This window comes from Equus caballus, chromosome 21 (genome assembly GCF_041296265.1).
Source record: "Equus caballus isolate H_3958 breed thoroughbred chromosome 21, TB-T2T, whole genome shotgun sequence".
Classification (NCBI taxonomy): Eukaryota; Metazoa; Chordata; class Mammalia; order Perissodactyla; family Equidae; genus Equus; species Equus caballus.
In genome coordinates this window covers 16,305,498-16,325,528 of record NC_091704.1, presented here as the reverse complement: position 1 = coordinate 16,325,528, position 20,031 = coordinate 16,305,498, and the positions used below count along the sequence as shown (strand labels likewise).

General features: G+C 52.8%; 1 protein-coding gene across 1 annotated transcript in view; it reads left to right on the top strand.

Annotated features, from left to right (window-relative positions):
- The window catches only part of MED26 (mediator complex subunit 26), a 50,122-nt gene that overhangs the window by 25,083 nt on the left and 5,008 nt on the right, over nt 1–20,031 (top strand). The window lies entirely within an intron of this gene.

Sequence of the window (20,031 nt, the reverse complement as noted above, 5' to 3'; positions counted from 1 at the left end):
GGAAAAGGGCTTTATGGGTCTGGAGGCGAATATATTTTCTTTTGATAGCTCTGCATTTATTTTAATCGTACTAGAGAAAAATATAACCCCCCCCCCCCCAAGCCCAGATACTGTTGCTTAGGACAGGAGTCAGGTGGGAGAGAATGTAAAGGGAAACATTGAGGTGGCATTTGGAACCCTGGCCTGCTTGGGGATCTCTCCCCAGACATCTTCCTGCTGCAGGGCCCAGCAGAATGTGGGGCCCTCCAGGAACTGTCTGGGGATGTGTGTCCCTTGTGGGGGGCTCACAAAGTTTGAATGGGACCCGGCATTTGCAATCAGTTGTTTTCCCAGTCAGTGTACTGTACTTTTTATGACTTGTTTGATTTATTGTAGCTGTTAGATTTATATTGAGGAACATTACCCCAGTTTTCAGCTTCTGCTGAACTCAGTTATATCTAATGTGTTTGTCATCTTAGTACATTTTCTCCCTTACCATTAGTCCTAACATGTATTACAGATGATGGGCACGGCTCAGCAGGCCTGGTGTACCAGTGTTGGGAGTGAGGTCTGCTTCTTTTGTGTTGTAGATGGCCTGGGGACTGGACCTCTGGGGTGGTAGGGTGGCAGGCTAGGTGTCCAGCTCTGGAGCAGCCTGGGACTGTTGGCCAATGCCATGCAACTTAGACAGTTCAGCAGCCATCAGAGGGTGTGTAGAGGATGTTAATTGTTGATGTAACTTCTCAATGGTAACAAGTTTCATGGATTTTATTTGCTGTGTTGGAGAGAGAGAAAAACGGAGTTCTGGACCCTGGGGCAGGGCGTACTACCAGCAGGTGCTGCTCGGTTAATGAGGACAATGAGATATATGCAGGAGGCAGGCCAAGGCGTAACCATCGTGTTGTCCCCAGAACCCATATGGGACCTGGGCCACAGGGCCGGTATGTTCGGACCAGCCTGGGCCTGGGACCTGCCTGGGCTCTGGGAGCTCCAAAGAGGCAGCTTGTAAACAGCCTTAGAAAGTGGTCGTGCAGTGACATGGCAGGAAGGTGGGACCAACAATGGCTGAGAGGCACCAGGCAGCCCACAGAGTCAGGGGCACCACTGTGTGCCGCGACAGGAGAGGGCAGACACAGGGGTGGCATTTGAGTGTGCTTTCTCGAATGGTTTCCAGTGTTGATTTTTGAAAATGAGCTTGTCCTAATGCTTGCCCATGCATGATTATCTTGGTTGGTTGTTTCTCATTTCTGATCTTAAATATTACAGACAACAGTGGGAAGCTGACTTGTTGCCTCCAAAGAAATAGACTGCCAAAATAGGTTTCAAAAAGTGGAAATGTTGGAGAATTTGTTATACAGTAAATCATGTAGCAGCACCAGAGCCCTTAGATATGGGGTCAGACAGGTATGAGTTTATTCTACTTTTCTGAGTCTCTGTCTCTTCATCTGTGGAATGGGAAGAATTAAACTGGCCTTCTAGTCTGTTCTGAATTGAGATTGTGGTCGCCAGCCAGCAGCACTGGGCACTGAGATGGAACAACGGCTGGGGTTGTCATCTCAGGCTGTGGCTCATGTGCTGTATGAAGGTTTTAAAAGTACCTGGAGCTCCTGGAGAAAGAGCTGGGCGCTGCCACCGTATAGGCCATGTCTAGTGGACTCACTCAGGGACTTACACTTCCTGTCCTCATGGTCCTGGGGGTGCATGTTACCTTCTGACATCCTCCACTGAGTGGGCACGAAAGAGCCAGCCTCTTGGTGTATGCTGTACAGGATGCAGACCGCGTGGTGGAGTGCCATCCTCTGGTAAAGTCTGAATCTGAAATGCCTAGGGCTGGCCCAGCTCATGGTGAGTTGTTTTCAAGTTTGGGGTTGTGTCACAGTGCAGCATGCAGGGGCCACAGGCCAAGAGGCACGGCAGACAGAAACGAACAGCAGGCTGTGGTGCCCCGTCCAGGGCCTCACTTTGCCCAAGACACCCAGAGAAGTCTCCAGAAACCCCACTCCAGATCCTGTACCCCCATTTGATTTTGGAGAGGTGCAAGAGAGTGATGTGGGAAAGGGACTAGATCTGCTCCTACCACTCTGAGCCTGCTGGCCTGCCCAGATTCCCAGAAACCTCCCCAGCCCTGTGCTGTCGTGTCCCTGCAGGATGTCATAGCCCTTCCCAGGTAGAGTGACAGTTGCGTTGATATGCGTCTGTCTTCCTAGCAGCCTCTGTATTAGAGCCAGGGGGTAGGGGGACCCAATTGTTCTCTCTGTGTGTCTCTGCAAGGAGGTGGCCTTAGTGCCAGACCTGCTCTGGGTCCTCTTTCTTTCCCCTTCTGGCGGTCACATTTGGAGACATGCTGCCATACCCATGCAGAGTTGATGGATAGATGACAAGGACAGGGTAACGGTCCCGACGCCTGTGTACAGTTTTGCCAGATAGGCGGGCCCACCTCTCCGGGACACTTTGCTTTCTTCCTCCCCTTGGCAACAGGATCATTGCATTGTACAAGCTGGGGGTTAAAAATAGTTGAGGCAATACCAAAACCACGAAAGCGTTTGGACCCTTGGAGCAGAGTTTAACACCTGGGAAGTTATTCCTAACGAAGAAGTGAGAGAAGGCAGTTGTATGTTTGAAGATGTTCATTGTAACATTGGTTGCAGTAGGAGAAGCTGGAAGGAAGTGGAAATGTCCAGCAGTTGGAGAAGATCAAGGAAGTTATGATGTATTGATGGACCTTTAGCTGTTAAACATGGTCATTATGAAGATTATGTAGCAACAGGAAAAAGGAAGTGTTCAATGAAAAAAGAAAATAGTATCTATGATGTAGTTTCAACTACATAATTGTCACAGGCTCTGGACAAGGGTGGGAAAGCCACCCAGAGAAACATTGCCATGGCTCAGGCCCGGGGCCGGGGACATGAGGGTCTCAGAGGAGACAGTGCTGCAGAGCTTGGCCTTTGGGGTCAGACTTGAGCCATGATGTTCATCTCTGCCTCCTGGGGCTGGTGGGGTTCGAGGAGAGGACGCACGTGTGGCTCAGAAGATGCTCTCAGAGGAAAGGAAGACGAAAGGCTGGTAGAGGAGACTCCAGATATTCCGGGCGAGGAGCACAGGCACCATCAAGCGCCAGGTCCCCCTCAGTGTCCCCAGTCGGCGCCATGTGTGGTCAGACGTGGCCAGACTGCATAAGAGATATGGAGCCATATGCAGGCATACTCAAACAAAGCGCCTGTCACAAGTTGGCTAAGAGGTGGGCCTAGGCCCACCTTATCAGGGGGTTGAAATCGAGGTCCAGTGAAGACACGCTTACAGGGTTAGTGTGGGTGGGTTCATATGTAGGTGTGGGGCCCACAGGAGGTGAGAGAAAGGGGGCCAACTCAGGGTTTGGGCTTGCCTCCTCTGAGGGTGCTGCTGCTCCCAGAGCCCAAAGTTTGCAGGAGCAGGGCCAGGGCCAGTTGTCTGTGGACACCCCCAGTGCCTTTGAGATGCAGAAGAAGAGTGCCCGGTGGGCATTGGGGTCCTGAGGCGATGCCTGGGCTTGTGATGCAGTGCAGATTTGGAGCTGCCTCAGCTGGGACTGCCCAGGAAGAGCAGAGGTGGAGTGAGCAAAGGAAAGGATCTGGGGTTGGGGCTTGAGGACCTCCGAGTGGACAAAGATGAGGCTGCAGAGGGGCCTCAGGTGGAAGGAATGGCCCTAAGTCCAAGTAGCTGCTCTGAGAGATGAGGTGTGGCAGGGCTGATGGGTCCTTGGCTTTGGTGACAGTTTGCCCAGGCAGGGGCAATCTGGTGTGGTGACAGGTAGGAGTCCAGTAGAGATCCTTTTGTAATGTTAATGTAGATTTTAGTAAAAACCTGTATCTGCTTTCTCCCTGGTTGTGCTGTCGCATTTTCTGTTGCCCTGGTCAGTTGTGTTTGGTACCTCTTCCATGTATGGTGAGGATGAAAAGGGGAAAAAATAGGCTTAAAAAAAAAAACGTGTTTGAAAAAACAGGTTTAAAGTGTTGAGGAAGTAATGTTAGCAAATGATACATGGACGGAAATACAGTGGAAAGTGACATCCTCTCTGTTCCCAGTTATCGGTGTGCTTTGCCCATGTACATTTGCGACAAGGAGCAGCTGCTGCAGTGGTTCTCCTGGAGCTCAACTGGGACCCTGCCTGCCTTGGACATTTGATGATGGGGACCTTGAGTCTCGCTGCAGGGGTCTGGCCACTGACGTTTAGCCATGACATTTAGCTCCTGGCCTTGGGTCAATTTTGCTGCCCCTTCCCCTCCTGTGTGATGCACGTGGCTCAGGGCAAGACAGGAAGTGCTGCTGGGGTCCACTCCAGCCCAGCGGGGGCTGCTGTTGGGTGGTCAGCCCCACCCCACCCCCTTGGTTTCCACGTTGCTTTTGTGTCTGACTTTGCAAAGTCTCACTTTCCCTTCTGTCTCCTTACGTAACCCTTTGGAATAATTTCAGGGTAACCAAGAAGGTAAGTTGGAGAAAACATTTGTGGTTGTGGTAACTTCCAGGCCCACTGCATTGAAAATGGAAGATTCTCCCCAAAGCCATTGGGCCCTGCTGAGGAAACATGTTTGCCTGGAGGAGCAACAGAGCCTGGCCACCCCAGCCGCAGCCTCTGCCTACCCTTGCTATGGCTGTCCCTCTGCCCTGGCCACCCAGACATGTGCGCTTAACCTTGTCCTTCCTCGGGGTGTGAGAACCATTGAGAGTCACCTCCCTGTCCTGTTACCTTCGAGGGGTGGCCAGTGCAGGTAACAGCTGGAACAGGACAAGGTGTGTCTGCTCTCCAGACACCAGTTAGGTGCTACAGATTTTGATTTGCCGGAGAGGGAGACCTCCAAGATGTTCGTAATATTGGAATATACGTGGTGCCCAGCCACTGAGGACAGTAAGGTGGGATCTCATCATCTTTTCACCCAGTCCTTCCTTCATTCATCAGTTAGCACATACCAGGTCCCTGCCATGTGCCAGGCACTGAGGAGGCAACAGTGAACAAGAGCAAGGCCCCTGCTCTTGAGGAGTGTACTTGCAGCAGCAGGGAGGGACGAGTAAGAGAGCTGGAGTGCAGTGACCCAAGTGGTGAGGCTGGGGAAAGGCAGAGTAGGCGTGGGGCTGCTCCCTTTCCCCTTCCCACCCACCCTCCATAGAAAGGGCTGCTTTCCAGAACTTCTGGCTCATGTGAAGGCTGCAGCTTGGTCTTGCTTTCTGCACAGCCGGGGGAGGGGTGCCAGTGAGATTTGCCATGACTTCCAGGTAGGTTCCTTGGTGCCAGGTTCTTAGATCTGTGAGGGGTCACTGAGGACTGTTGAGGTCCCGCCCCATTTGGGAACTCGTGCTTTTCTCTTTGCAGGCCATAGGCTAGTGGCCCTCCAGGAGGTGGAGTTTGAATGGGTAGGAGTCTGTGGCAGAGGCAGGCCAACACAGGCCAGGCACACGCCGACTTTGATCAAGTCCTGTGGGGCTTTGGCTGGGAGCGTGGGATGTTTATGTGAGTTTTATTATCAAGGCAATGGTTTGTAAGGTGGTTGGTTGGAACCTGAAAAGTGTCATCTCCCCTTAGAAAACATCACTGATGTTGTTAACTGATCATTGGTCCAGTCCACAGAAGCCCCTCGGTCCTTGTTGGAACTGAAGGAGAATTATCTCAGAAACCCTGTCTTTGGGGTTTGGAAGAGGGGAGTCATGTGGGGGTGGGGGAGGCGAGTGAGGCCTGCTGCTGTGGGACGCTGGATTTGAAGGGACATGTCTGCACAGTTTGCTAATGCCCGCTGCAAGAGGCTGCCCAGTGTACAGGGCTGAGAGCTTTGTAGCCTGCGTTTGCCAGGTGCCATTGTCCCTGACAAGGAGCATTGCGGGCTGGTGGCAGCACATCCTCCACCAGCCTGGTCGTTAACTGCCATTCCATCCTATGGTGGTTCTCCTGGACCTTGTCATACCACATCTGGATGGGGCCTTCTCTGAGATTGGCAAAGAATAGGCAGGGTCCCACAGCTGGGCCCAGCTAGCTCTGCAGCCCACTGCTGGCAGGGCAGCATGGTGACCTCTCTGGCCTGCAGATATACAAGCTTGGGCACATCACAGCCCTGTCTGGATAAATTAGGCTTGTCATCAGGATTGGATGAGATCCAGTTTGGAGGCACCCCGTGCTCTAGAAAGCAGGGTGCAGGTGGTGCTGGCAGTGTTACTGCTGAGGAGTATCTGAGTTGGCTGCGCACGAGATGCCAGGCAGAACCTGCTGCTTTGGGAAGAGCGATTTTGTCCACCATATCTTTGTGTATGAATCTTCTCGAGGGCTTATTCAAATGCAGCTTCTGATCCAGGAGGTCTGCACTGACGCTGGTGCTGCTGAGCCCTGGGTTACAGTTGAGAGCAGTAAGGGTCTGGCTCAGCTGTGGGGCGGGCGGGGGTGGGGGGAAGAGGGGAAGAGACAGGATTCCAGACAGATTCAGTCACAGGTAGCTTAATTCCCATTGGAGGAAACCTCGCAGAGCTAGGACGGAAAATAACCTGTCAGATGCCCCCAGGCTGGATTCATGTCCTCCAGTCGTGGAGGATGGATACAGGGTATCGCTCACACCGACTGTTTGGGGGACAATAGATTGTCAATTGCCTAAGACTTTCTGCAGATGTTTGCGGCCTCTGGCCTTTCCTGTGTGAGCGTGGGTAGCTGGCTCCTTCTCTTGGGTCTCCAGGTGAAGTATGAAAAAACTCCACAGGCTGGCTGATGAGGGTGCATGTCCTTAAGTTCAGCCTCAGTGGCTGGTGAGCCTTTTATTTCACAACCTATAGGGCACTGTTACCCAGCTCCAGCCACAGCACATCTCCTGAGCGCTGGGCCCAACTCTGAGACAGGAGTTGCTTTTTCCAAACCCACAGTTAGGATGCACAGGTGTTTGTAGGGGCACGCAGAATGTCCCAGAAAGAAGAGTTGATGTTTATTGATGCCTGCTGGAGCCCAGTCTGTTATGAGGAATGCATTACACATGGTCTCGCATTGGCTGTTCAGTCCTTGTGATACCCCTGGGACGCCTAGCCATGACAGTCCTCTTCGTTTTACTGAGGGTAGAAGGAACTTTTGACTCCACCCACCACCCCGGGAAGGCTGAACCCAAGTGGAGTCTGATGCCTCCCCTCCAGCAGACAAGGCTTCTTTTTCTTTGTCTACCACCTCTCCTACATTGTCCAGGACTTTGTTGCATCTGTCCTCTGCCTCCATGGTTGGTTTGCAGCTTTATTGAGGTGTAATTGACATAGAGTAAACTGTGCACACTGAAAGTGTACACTTTGATGTATTTGGACCTGTAAATACATCTGAGGAACCATCACCACAATCACAGTAATAAACATATTTCCAGAAGTTTCCTCTTGCCCTTTTGTAATCTCCCCCCCATCCCCAAGCAACTGCTGATCTGCTTTCTGTCACTGTAGATTAGTTTGCCTTTTCTAGAATTTTGTGGAATCATGCAGTAGGTACTCTTTTTTGTTTTATTTTGGTTTGGGTTCTTTTTTCATTCATATTTATTTTGAGATTCATGCATGTTATGTATATCAGTAGTTCATTCTTTTTTGTTGCTGAGTAGTATTTCATTTTATGGATATACTACAATTCATTTATTCATTCATATGTTGCTGGACTTTTGGGAAGAATCCGCCAAAATGTTTTCCGAGGTGGTTATACCATTTTATACTCCCACCAGCTGTGTATGAGAGTTCCACTTGCACCACATCTTGGCCAGCACTTGGTATGGTCAGTCTTTTTCATTTTGGCTATCCTGATAGGTGTGTAGTGGTATCTCACGGTGGTTTTAATTTGCATTTTCCTAATAATGTTGAGCCCATCTTGAACTTCAGGTGTTCATTTGCCATGCATATCTCTTCTTTGGTGAAAGATTTGAATAGCTATTTGAATCATTTGGCCATTTTTTTCCCTTGCATTCCTTGTCTAATTATTGAGTTGAAAGAGATTATTCTAGATACAAGTCCTTTTTTAGATACAGGATTTATATGTTTTCTCCTGGTCTCTGGCTTGCTTGCCTTTTCATTTTTATGACAGTCATCTTTTGAAGAGCAAAGATTTTCAATTTTGATGAAATCCAATTAATGTTTTCTGTATAGTTTGTACTTTTTGTGTCATATTTTTGAAGTCTTTGCCAAACCCAAGGTCACTAAGATCTTCCCCCTGTATTTTCTTGTAGATGTTTTATGGTTTTAGCTCGTATATTTAGGTTCACGATCTGCTTTGTGTTCATGTTTGTATCTTGTGGGGTAGAGGGCAAGGGATTTTTGTTTTGTTTTGTTGTTGTCTTTTGCATGTCACTGTCCAATTGTGCCAGCACTCTTTGTTGTAGGATGGTTTGTTCCCTGTTGAATTGCCTTAGCACCTTTGTTAAGGGTCAGCTGACCATGTATGTGTGGGACTGCTAAGGGACCCTATTCTGTTCCGTTCATCTATTTGTCTGTCCTTGCCCCAATACCACACTGTCTTGATTATATAACGTCTTAAACTCAGATAATGTGTGTCTTCCGATTTTCTTTTTTCAGTTTGCTGGCTATTCCAGGACCTTTGTGTTTCCATATAAATTTTAGAATCAGCTTGTCGATTTCTCCAAACACTGCTGGAATTTTGATTGGGATTGCATTGAGTCTGTAGGTCAGTTTGGGGGACAAGTTACATCTTAACAATGTTGACTCTTCTAACCCATTAACTTGGTGTCTCTCTCCATTAATTGATGCCTCTTTTAATTTCTCTCAGCCATGTTTTCTACTTTTCAGTGTTGAGCTCTTACGTGTCTTTTGTCAAATTTATCCCTCAGTACTTTGTAGTTTTTAGTTGCTGTTGTAAAGGGAATTGGTTTTTTAAATTTGTTTCTGAATGTTTGTTGCTTGCATGTAGAAATACAGTAGAATTTTATATTGAACTTGTATCCTGCAACCTTGCTAAATTCACTTATTTTAGTAGCTTTTGTCTAGATTCTGTCAGATTTTCCATATATTCTGTTGTTTGTGAATAAAGGCAGTTTTACTTCCTCTTTTCCAATCTGAATCTTTTCTCTTTTTTCTGTTTTCCTTGCTCTGTTGCACTGGCTGGACCCTCCTGTACAAAGCTGAATAGAAGTGGTGAGCGCACATCCTTGTCTCGTACCTTTTCTTAGGGGAAAAAGATTTCAGCTATTCACCATCAAGTATGATGTTAGCTTTGGGTAGTGTATTGAAGCACTTTATCAAGCCAAGAAAGTTCTCTTCTATTCCTAGTGTGCTGAGAGTTTTTATCAGGAATGGATGTCCAATTTTGTCAAATCTTTTTTCTGCGTCTATTGGAATGATCATAAGACTTTCATTTTTGGCCTCTTAACATGGAAAATTACATTGATTTTTGAATGTTACTGCCTCCCCCACTTCAGTTTCTAGTCTCCCTTTCTTTGCTTTACTTCTTTCCTAGTGTAGGCATGCAGACTTTTCTTATCCTAATCATTCCATTGCCCGCCCTCAAACCAGCTGTCTGTTTCTGCCTTTGTCACCAGTGTGACTGGCTAATGGCCTCTTGCATGGAGGCAGGTATGGACTGACTGCACAGGATCAGCAGGTCAGGTTAGTAATGAACCTGTGGCCAGGTGTTTAACGGGCACCCTGACTTCCTAGTTGGGAGAGTGGCATAATACCTACTTTGGAGGTCTGTGGTCTGAAAAGAGACCACGGTGTGGTAGGATACAGATGCCTAGGCAGTGGCTGCTGCCTGCCTGCCTCTCTCCAATAACTTTAGAGCTTGCTCCTTCCTGGGGACACTGAGCTACTGAGTGCTCCTTCCCTGGAACCTTGAGAGCCCCTTGTCCTCCCCAGACTGAACCCTGCTTGGGGCAGGAGCATGTGGACACATTTCTCTGTGAGCTGTGAAGCATGGTGCTCCCCGCGGGTCTCACAGGTCACTGGGGCTCATTTGCAGTGGTTCTTAGACCTTGTTCTGTGGGACCCTCAGAGTCTGTGCCACTGTGGGGGAGTGATAGCCTGACTCACCAACACCTCTTCCTCCTCCTCCACAACCCCAGCAGCTCTGGCGTCTGTTTGTAGGATAGGATTGACTATAAGATTACTTTTTATTAAATTACAACATGTATCTAGAAGGGTGCACAAGTCATAAGTTTTACATTTCAGTGATTGTTTGTAAAGTGAACATACCCAAGTCACCCCCGCCCGGGTCAAGGAATAGAACGTTTCCCCAGAAGCCACTCATGCTCCCTCTCCTAGTCACTTCCCACCCCCAGCTAACTTCTGTGACTTCTGTTACCAGCGAGAAGTCCTGCCTGCTTTTGAGTTTTCAGCCCGTTGCAGAGTGTGTCCTTTTGTACCTGGTTTTTCTCTGGACACTCTTTGGAGATTTACCTTTGCTGTTGTGTGTAGCAGGAGTTCATTCACTGACCTTGACTGGATAGACATGATTTAGTGATCCCTTGGACTGTTGATGGGTATGCGGCTGGTTTTCACGAAGGCTGTTTTAGCTACCCTGAGTGTTCTCCATGCACACATGCTCACGCTTCTCTTCTGTTCTCCGTGTACCCCAGGGTGGAATTGCTGGGTCGACGGGTATGGGTGTCCATCCTTAGGTGATGTTTGACACAGACTCACCTTCCTGTTCTGTGGGTGACAGTGTCCTTGGTTCTCTCCATGGTGGCCCCTGTTGCAGGAATGTCTGCTGAGAAAGTCCCTGTGTCCCCTGTCACTCCTCTAGCTCCACACAGAGCCCAGGAGTATGTGGAGGGAGGGGCAGCCTTGGACCTGACCTCGCCCCAAGTGTAGTCTGCTGACAGGCTCCATGGTGACCCTCCTTCCGGAGTGCTTACTGTGTGCCAGGCACTGTCCTGGGTGTCTCTGTCTGTCTCTTGTCTCCCAGGAGTCTGGGAGGAAGCTTCTGTCATCCTCCCACATTAGTGACTGAGGGCTCAGCTGAGTGGGCTGGGTGGGTAGGCTCAGAGCTGCCCACTGACCTCCAGCTGTACAGTCTTCTCTGGCACTTTGCCCTGGAGCACTTGTTCAGGAGTTCATGCAGCTAACGTGGGCTGAGGCAGTGTCCTGGCTGATGGCTGCTGTGCATGTGGGACAGGCTTACCCGACCCTTACTTACCTTTAGGGCCTGGTGAGTTTGAGGATAAGAGCTCCTCCATGCTTACCCTGAGACTTGCCAAATGACTTCACCAGAGTGGCCGCCACCCGGGTTTGGGTAGTTCCTGTTACTCTTTTCCTGTCCACTCAGCTCAGAACAGACGTGGTGACCCCATGGGGAGTGCCCGGGAAAGTGGGGGCCACCGGGGCGCCCTGGTCATCGTTTGTGGGTGTGGTCACTTTTACCATCATCGCTCAGCAATCTCAGGTTCTGGGGCCACTTCTGGGCTTCAGCCCTTCTAAGAAGGGGCGTGTCCTCTGTTCTCTTCCCTGTAGTCCTTCTCTCGTCCAAAAGGAACCAGTTGGTTGCCACATTCGGGGCTCCTGACACCTTGGCTGAGCCTCAGTGGTAGTGTTTCACCTGTTGCTTCTGTCCTTGCCTCTGGCCATCTCCACCCGTGCCCCAGGACTGGGCCATAATGGGCCCTTCCCCCATCTGCCTAGGTGCTCAGAAAGCATTTGGTGACTTGTTGAGGGGCATTCTGGAGTGTCTGTGGTTCCTGGATCCTGCAGCAGCCCCGGTGGGCCGACTAGTAGCCTCCAGGCGCCACGCTGGGCACTGTGCTGCCTGAAGGGATCTCACACACCACAGAGCAGTGAGGCCCACCTGGCTTGGCTCCTGCGGACACAGAGGCTCCCAGGATGGCGGTCAGTGCACTATTTGGGATCTACAGACATGACCTTACCGTTTTCCCAACATTCTACTTGGGCTCCCAGCCTCACAGAGGAGGAGCTGGTGGTAGGTCTTGCTGACGTCCAAGTTGGGCCAGCGTTGGAGGCCAGGTCCAGCCCACTGCGTCTTTGAGCAGCTCCTCCCTCTGGCCCTTGTCTGTCCAGCCCCACCTCTGGGCCTTTTCAGTTGGCAGCGCAGGAGCACACTCCTGTTACTTTGCTAGTTACTTAGCAGTCTCTCAGAGGTTGGCCCCTATCAGTTCCTGAAAAGCCGGCTTGTTCCCATTTTGGACCACCCATATTCTGCATGCATTTGGGACAGTACTGTGTGTGCCCCTCCTGTGGGGTTGGGTCTTTCTCTCTTGCCCAGTGGTATTCTTATTGGCTGTTCCTATGAGAGCGAGGCTGGGAGGGAGTAATTGCCACCGGCGTGCTGTGCTGTCTGTCATCAGATGCACTGCCAGCTGGCCCCTTCTGTGAGCATGTATGGCAGGAGTAAAAAGCTCTGCCAGGGTTTCTGATTTTCCAGTTGTATCAATTGGAATGAACCAATTCACAGGTGACATGTTGAGAGCTCTTGTGCTCTCAAAAAGGGCCAGATTACAACAAGAATTGCACGGCCTGTGGACTGATCCAGAGGTCAGGAGAGTTTAAGTTCGTAGTTTAGTTGGGAAGAGCTGCTGAGACTAAAGTGGGAAGGAGAGAGAGAGTTTGGGGGTGTTGGCTGTGGGGAGGAGCACTGCCTGCCCTCCCTGCTTCTTGTTTGCAAGCCTCTCTCGCAGAGGTCCACTGGTGGCAGCCACGCGTGCTCATGTGCTGATGGGGAGCTCCAGTCGCTGCCATGGGCCTTGGGCTTCCTCCTGCTGGGCTGCTGGTGGGCTGCAGGCCGTGCTCTGCCTGCTCCTGGACCCAGGCTGGAGTTTCCGTCGCATGCTCTGGCGGCTGTGAGTGCACTACAGTTAAGGCCACTCAGATGGTGGCCACGCTCCAGCTGTGGGCGCTCCTGGGAACAGATGGGCCCCACTGGTGAGGAAGTGCTTTTGTGCTTTTGCTAAGTGATGGGCTTAGCAGTGGTAGCTGGGACACAGCATCTCCTGCCCCTGTGTCATTCTTCCTCCGAGAAGCAGTGAATGAGACAAGGAATGGGGTCCAGGCAGAGGAAGCCTCCTTCACCAGGCAGAGCACGAAACGCCGCATGGCATCCACCCACAGGAGGTTCCCCTTGTTTCCTTCCGTCTGTTGTGGGACCAGGCAAGGCAGTGTAGGGCCGGGAGGCTGCACCTTCCAGAGCCAAGAGGAAGGATTGAGCTGCACTGACTTCTGCTGCTTGCTTAGGGAGACAGGGTGGGAAATGGGCTGGGTTCTGCCAGGCTCTCTGGGGAACGCAGGCACCACCTCGTGCACTGACTTGTGGCAAAGGCAGTTTGAGTCACAGAGCGGCACCCGCCTAGGAACAGGTATGAAGTTCGTCAGAAACAGGAAGACTTGCTATGGCTGAAAATGGTGTGGCTGGGATGAAATCACAGACAGGCATGCGCCCAGCAAAGCCCTGTTTCACACACCCGCACGCATGCCCTCAGCGGACACAACCTGCTGTGTGGCTGGCGGGGCATGGTGACTCAGCCGGGGTTGGCATTAGAATGCTCAGCACATTGAAAGTCTCGTAGACTGCTTGCTTCTGGGTGCCATCTGTGGTGTGTTTTTGTTTGGAAAGATAGCTTGCTTGCTAGTGAACACTTGTGAAGTCTTTTGAGCACTTATAAAGTCTTTTGAGCTAAGTACTTTTTGTAAATTCTGATCTAGACCATTCTGCATTAAAAAAAGAAAAAAGACAACTTCCACATCATTGGTTTTTACAGTGAACTAGTTCTTATGGGCGCTTTTCTGCTTTGAGCCCACTGAATGAGTTGGTATGGGCTGCACCACACGGATGTGGGGCCACAGGGTGGTCGGGGGCTGGCCAGACAGTGAGGCAGGGTGAGCCTACCCTTGGTGTGCGCTGTTCCCAGGGCCTGGCGGGGAGTGGGCTCCAGTGCCGTTGTCATTTACCAAGTAGCCTGCAGCTCAGGGTCAGCCTTGGGAGTGGGTCTGTGGGTCTGTGGGTCTCTCTGGCTCTAGGGTCCCTCAAGGGGGAGGCACAGGCACTGCTGAGACCATTGAAGGTGCTGCCGGGCACAACGCTGCTGCCCTTGTCTGGCTTCAAGGAACTCTTTGTAAGCTGTGCGTTTCCCTGCTGTGGCAGTTCAGAGAGAACGTGTGGGCAGGATGCCAGCGCCACAGCCTGGTTATGTCTGGGTGCCCTCCCTCACCTTCACCAAGTAGAGCACTGCCTGGGCTGTGTGTAGTGAGCAGAGCCGGGGCCAGGCTAGCATACAGCCATGTTCTGCCACCTTCACAGCTGCATGGCGAGCCCTGGACCTCCATTCCCTTCTCAAATCCTCAGTTTACTTATCTGTGAAGTAGGATTCCAAGGATAAAAAGCTAGAGAGCTTGGCCCGTGGAGGACCCCAACAACAGGTGGTCCTGTGAGAGTCGGGCTGGGGTGGGCCTGCCCTGCCTCGATGCCCTTAGGTCCCACCAGTGCTGCACCTTGGGAAGTGAAGGGTTTCTTCTTTGACACACAGTTGCACGTGGCCAGCTTAATTCCCAAGAGATTAGGGATTTCGGGTGCAGTGGGAACCCTTGATGCATGGAGAAAAGGGAGCAGGGAGCAAGGGGCTTCGCAGACTCTGAAGCTGGTGTCTCAGTTCCTTGTTTCACATCGGGGCTGGAAATCCCCCACGGGGCAGTAATTACTCAGGTCCTGGGGTTTACCTACGTATCCCCTGAAACAGGGCCAGCATGAGGCTGGTCATTGGCAAGTCGCCCCACTGCACAGGCTGGCTCCACCTCTGTACAGGGATCCAGAGCTGGACCAACGATCCGATTCACAGAGCAGCTTTCAGATGTGTGATGAGAGCCAGTAACAACATTTTTTTTCCAACAGTTTGGTTTTAAAGATGATTCCACATGCTCTGTTTTAGGCAGTCTTTCTGAAGACAGTCTGGTCTCTTGGACTCTGGAGAAGCCAGTGGTGTGACTGTGTGTCAGAAGGCAGGCCACATGGGCAGCGTGGCTGGCTGGCCTTCAGGAGCAGCCTGGGAAGAAGCCCTGAGCAGCCAGGTCCTGCATCTCAGCTGTGGTTGCAGGATCATGGATGTGCAAGTGTCTGGCAGGAGCTGGGACTCTGTGCTGACCAGAGGTGGGCAGGCTATGGAGCACTGTCTGTCCCTTCCCTGGGTTACTGTTGGTTCTTTACCGTGTTTCTGCCCTCCCCGGACAGGGTGCCCTGGCCTGTGCAGTCCCCATGAGATGCCCCCAGACACATGTGTGAGTGCACACGTGATGGCGTCTGCAGACAGGTGAGGGCTTTGTGTGGCTTGTGGCCTATCTTCAGGTGACAAGCTTGGGACCCCTGTTGCCGAATCCTCCCTCCCTGGCCTCAGTGCCTTGGGAACCCAACCACTGAGCCTGTCCTCTCCGTGGCTGTGGCCCTCTGGAGAGCGCCTTGGGAAGCTGTTGGGCCTGTGTTTGTGTGAGCGTCCTCCCTATCTGAGGGCGGAGGAGGTCCAGCCTGTCCTGGACGAAGGAGCTGTTGAATGCGCGAGGCCTGGCGCCACCTCTCTGGCCTCTAGCAGGGAGATCTGGACCCCTCTCCACTTGAGAAGTGTGGGCTGGTTTTGTACCGGCTCTGTTGAGCAGCAGCTCAGCAGCTTGCGCCAGGCTTGGTGAGGAGCTCCGAGGGTCACACCAGATGGGGATGTGCCCTGTGGTTTGGATCTGAGGTTGAGGGGGCTCGAGACAGGCTCACTGCTGAGGGAGACACAGGCGCCAGCCAGATGGTGCAGCACAGGTCGCGCGGTGAGGAACCAGGAAACAGTTGGTGCTCCTTCCACCTCCACATGGCTGCCGGCGCCGTCCAGGCCCGTGACTCTCCCAGCCCAGTGTTTGGATACGGGGGTCTTTCATAACCATTCGGATGGGTGGGAAATTTCAAACATAAATGTGAGAGGCTGATGTTACCCCTCAGGAGATACCAGCTTACAGTGAGCAACAGTGTTTCATTTGTCCCCTCCTGCCACCCACCTGAGGAGATTATTTTGTAGCAAGTCCCAGATCGCATCATTTTGTCAGTAAATACTCTAAAACATGTCATTAAAAGTGAGGATGAGTGGTGTACCTTTAATGGTTCCCACGGCACTTGGCCTGCTGCGGAGTTTTGCACTGGTGCCTCATTCCTCCCATGTGACCCAGTGGGGAAGACAGGGATGACACTGGCCGCAGGTGTGAGCAGAAGTGGTGGTGTCCTGCCCTACTGGATCCAGACCCTTAGCCAAGCTGCTTCTGAGGGGTGGCATCCTCCCCGCTGGGCTGTTGCCTGTGCGTGTCCAGGCCCCCTTCCTTCCTCCTGTTCAGTGTGATTTGAGCAGCAAGTGTCGCCAGTTAGGCTGGCTGGAGTAGCAACTTAGCATGGGCCGAGGGTCTCTCTGAGAGCAAAGGCCTTTCTGCTTCCTTTGCATCTGCTCTTGGCTCTCATGTGGTGGGAAGACCCCATCAGAGCCCTGGGAACTGGGTCGGCACTGAGGGCATCCCCTAGGTGTGAGCGAGGATGTGCTCAGTGAAGCTTCTTTCTCTCCGCTCGCCGAGGCCAAGGGGTGCCTTGGTTTAGGGGTTCCTCTTCTGCCTGGGATTGGTGTTCGCTTTCCTGTCTGACATGTGTACCTGGACGTGCCTCATGAATCTCCCCAGTCTAGGGCCCGAAAGCACTCAGCCAGATAGGTAAGGAGTCAGTTCCACCACTCGTCACTGGTGACCATGTGGACACCTGCATGGACACCTGGGTCACACGTGGGGCTGCCCACCGACTTCCTGCCCTGCCTTTGGAGCGGACACCTCGGGGTCCTCTCTCAGTGCTCCTCCACTGCCCAGCCCACTCTGCCTGCCCCCTGCACTTCCAAGGAGCCCTGTGCCTCCCCTGAGGACACGTAGACATCCAGGTTTACAGGGCAGACGCCACCACCCTGGGAGCTCTGTGGCTGGGTGAATACCGACTTCCAATAAAGGGGCCAGTCAGCTAACAAGTGGGCTGGTACTGAGCAGTTCACAGGAGATGTCATCACTGGTAGAAAGGGAAAGTGATACTTGGCTTCACTAATTGTTAAGGAAATACAAACTAATTTGTGTGTATTGAAGGAGCCCTAGAGAAGATGAAAGGCTGTCGGTGCTCAGATTCTGCCCCTTTGGGGAAAGCAGGTTGGCAGGTGGTTTGGGGGTTTTTCTTTGTATGCTTTTTTTTTTTTGTAAGGAAGAGTGGCCCTGTGCTAACTCTTCCTAACGCTAACATCTGTTGCCGATCTTCTTTTTTTTTTTTTCTCCCCAAGCCCCAGCACATAGTTGTATATCCTAGTTGTGAGTCCTTCTAGTTCTCTCTGAGGTGCCGCCACAGCATGGCTTGACAAGCAGTGTGTAGGTCTGCGCCAGGATCCGGACTGGCAAACCCCAGGCCGCCAAAGCAGAGCATGTGAACTTAACCACTACACCCCTGGGCTGGACCCTGGCAGCCCCTGGCAGATGGTTTTCAGAGAGGGGTTTTTTACTGGAAAGGAATCTTGAAGGAGATATCCACAGGAAGAAAGAGCCACAGGAGTGCCAGGCTCTTCCTGACAGCACATGGCTGCGCATGACCCTCAGGCTCTGATCTGCAGAACTGCCCCTAAACCCCTGGAGGGTGGTGCCTGTGAGTGGCTCATAGGCTTCCTCCCCGTGCAGGGACGGAGCAGCATCTGCTGTGATTATGAATTACGAGTGGGTGTATTTTCACACAGACAGGTGCCAGGAGGGACCCAGAAACAGCAGAGACAGCTGGTCTGTTGGGGTGGTGGCAGCAGTTCAGCTCTCACAGTGGCTGAAGTTGACAGAAGGCAGCTTCTGTAGGAGCCGGCTCACATCCCTGGGTCTGTTCCTCCTGGCCTCCTCACTCATGCCACTGTCTTCGCTCTGGTCCTCTCTCCCATCTCCAGGGCTTTGGTGCCATCTCGCCATCTCCAAGGCACTGGCACCTCTGCTGTCCACCCTGGGAGGCCCCGCTCAGGTGCTGCCTTTGCCACAGGCATGCCTGGCCTGCCTTCCACCTGACATCCACCTCCCTGCCCTAAGGGCCCCGTGCTGGGCTGTGCAGGCTGGGAGCCTGGATGGGAGCCTCCCCTCAGCCACATCTGAGCCTTGGCGTCTCTGCTACCCACAGGGGCTCTCATCAAGGGTGGGAGGCCTGCTGCTCCTGTGTGGGTGGGTAGGGTCGTTGGTAAGGCAGGGCTGGTCAGGGTGACACTGCCTGTTGGGTCTGAGGCAGGAGGCCCAGCCTGGCACTGCGCAGAGCCTAGGATGCCTGCTTTTCGGATGTGGTGAGGGCCAGGGCTCAGGGCCAGGCTCCTTGTAGCATTTCTTGGGGTCCACTTGCTGGTCCTTGGGGTCCTGACTGACCGCATCTGGAATGCCCAGGGTGGTACTCCCCACTCAGTGCTCAGGGGCCAGACGGCTGAGCCCCCAGGGTGGTCCCAAACTCCATGCAGCAGAAAGAGGAAAGCAGAGGACTGAGTGTTTTTCACAGGGCTGGGAGGGAGCCTGAGAGCCACGTGGAGGCCAAAGGCCTCTCGACACCTGCACCCAAGTGCGAGAGCTGCTCGGCTGTGACGCTGGGGCCGCAGGCCTTAACCCGTCCCCAGCCCTGCACAGCTTCCACGAGGGTCTCCAGCTGTGCGATATCTGCCGCACCAACTCGCTGCCAGCCCCCAGGGTTGCCCAGGTGTTCTGCCTCCGCCCTCCTGTCTGGCAGCAGGACAGTGTCTGCCCAAGGACAAGGACACACTGTGCTGCCCGGCTAGCTCTGCCGGGACTGCTGGTTCAGGAGTGTGTGGGGACCCAGGGCTCTAAATATACCAGGGTGAAGTCAGTGGGGTGGAGACAGGCCATGTGGCAAGCCCAGAAGCCCGTCGGGGCCAGAATCCCAGGGTTGGGGCCGGGGAGCAGGTAGTCTCTGTCCCTGTGGGGCTGGCCTCCTCACTGCCCAGGGACTCGGCTCCCGCTGAATCCCTGCCTACGGCACAGTGGAGGTGTATAGAGGATTGACTGTCTCCTCTCAGACCCCTCCCCCGATGCAGCCTGGAGGAGGTTTCTGGGGCCATCTGGATGTGTGCAGGGACACAGCCCCAAACGAGAACATCTTGAGCTGAGGCCTTTGTTGTCCCAGTGAAGATGGGCTCCCCTGCAGAGGGGCAGCTTTGCGAGAGCTCTGTTGAGTAGAGCGAGGGCCACTGTTGCTGCTCTCTAGTCACTGCATTTTACATCCAGAGGAGACACAAAACCTGAAGTGGGGATGGGGGTGATAGTTGTCTTCACCTTGAAATGGGGCAGATAGGAAAAGCCGGGAATACATGTGGCCAGCAGAACAATGGCCCCCAAGGATATCCCCATCCTAGTCCCAGAACCTGGGCATGTGTTGCCTTACGTGGCAGAGGGGACTTTCAGATGTGGCTAAGCGTGCAGACCTGATTATCCCAATTCAGTTAGGCCCAGCCTCATAGAATCTTTAGAAGCAAAGACCCTTTCCTGCCAGGTCAGAGAGGTGCGATGTGCAGACTTGGCCCCAGTGCTGACTTGGAAGATGGAGGGAGGGTCCACAAACCAGGGAAGGCAGTGTCCTTCAGATGACAGTCAGTGAGAAGCCGAGGACCTCAATCCCCCAGTAGTGAGGACCTGAACTCTGCTGACACCTGAAGGGGCAGGAAACAGGGCCTCGAGAGCCCCTCAAAAGGAGGGCAGCCTGCTGACAGTTGGACCTCAGCCGGGAGAGCCGTCCCGCACCTGAGCTCCGGGGCCCAGGCTGGCCATGGGTGTCACTGAAGCTGCTCATTGTGTGAGCCTGTATGCTCATTTTGGCAGGACAGGCAACAGACCACAGTGCTGGCACAGATGTGGGACACAGGTTTCCCTGCCTTCCTCTCCCACTGTGGGCATGGGATGGGACCAGCCTTCCAGGGGACTAATTACACTCCCCCACGGCCTTTGAGCTCACAGCCCCTCTAGCTGCTTTGTGTGTTATGTTAGCCCAAAGTCGCCTCTAGTAAAGGGAGTGATTGCGGCCTTGATTGTAATGGCAAGTGGAAATGCCTGAGTGTCCCCCAACACACGCACACA